Source organism: Arachis ipaensis, chromosome B08, assembly GCF_000816755.2.
Source record: "Arachis ipaensis cultivar K30076 chromosome B08, Araip1.1, whole genome shotgun sequence".
NCBI classification, from domain to species: domain Eukaryota; kingdom Viridiplantae; phylum Streptophyta; class Magnoliopsida; order Fabales; family Fabaceae; genus Arachis; species Arachis ipaensis.
The window spans coordinates 15899219-15900614 of NC_029792.2; positions in this window are offsets into that span (position 1 = coordinate 15899219).

Genomic DNA, 1396 nt, shown 5'->3' on the forward strand with positions numbered 1-1396 from the left:
GGTTATTAGTAAAGAATAAATATATTATATTTTTAAAATTTTAAGTAAAATTAATTTTTTAATAATAATATTAAATATATACAATACACATTTTTATACACTACGCATATTTGTTCGTACATAAACTAACAATTTTTTTTAAATGTAATTAATTAATTTTTGCTTCTATTTTTTTAAGAAGAAAAGAAAAAAACAAACAACTCAAACAATAAAATAAGTTTTTTAAAAAAAGTACTTTTGTTATAAAAGTACAAATAAATGAGCTCATTAATTAGCTTAGTTTTAATTGGTTGTAAAATCAAATATAGATATTATTGTTCAATTCTAATAAAATGTCAAACTATGAAGAATAAGAAACAAAGTTCTTAGTTTAGAGTCATTTATTTTTAATTTTAGAAAATTAAAAGTTGATAATAGTATTTAGTAAATTTTCAATCTAATTATAAAATAATTATTCAGACTTTATTTATTTATCTTGTTTTATGGACCACGGAAATAGCAAGCTATGCAGGCTGCAGCTCATCCCGTCATCAATTTTGGGGAATGCATTAATTGCATAGTAAATTGTTGCCGAGGTTAGCATTTTAATCAATGCTTTGTTGCCAACTATGAAGGGTATTAAACCTTCTAATTAGTGAAAGACTTGTTAGAAATCACATCTATATATAGTGATTGGTTCTTAACTCCTTAACATACATTGTTCATTTCCCAATACTATACATATCAAAAACACCACCATGTCTTTTTCATCAGCTTCCGTTTCTCCACTTTTTGTGTCTAGCTCTTTCTTTCAAAAAAAAGCTCCCGTTTCAGTGACGACTTCGAGTCAACGTGCCCCTTCTAACTCAATAAAGCGACGCTCTGCAAATTTTGCTCCTAGCATTTGGCACGATACTTTTTTAAAATATGCTGATTCTGAATCCTTGGTATCTTATTTAATTTTCTATGATGACATGAGTATATTGTTAATTTATACATATATTATCGTCGTAATTTTTTAATTATTACGTATATTCAAAATACGGATAGTATATATCTGATAACTTCTACGTCAGAGACTCAATAATGCTTGGATAAGTTATTAGTTTTAAGTAAGGAATTTTAACAAGAGTGATAGTTATATATATATATGGATGGTGTTACATGAGTTATAGAGTAATTTGTTAGAATAGTTAGTAGTTGAGATCGATGGTAATTGTAAATGAGTTAAAAATGCTAATATGGCAGAATTTGTTATGCAGAATTAGTTAGGAGGTTAAAATAACAAGTAGTTAGAAGAAATATTATTTATACATTATATGATGTATTTTTATATGATGTATTTTTATAAGCACTTAATATGAGTAAAAAAAATCTTGTAAGCACTTAATCAGTAAAAAAAATGAATAATTATACA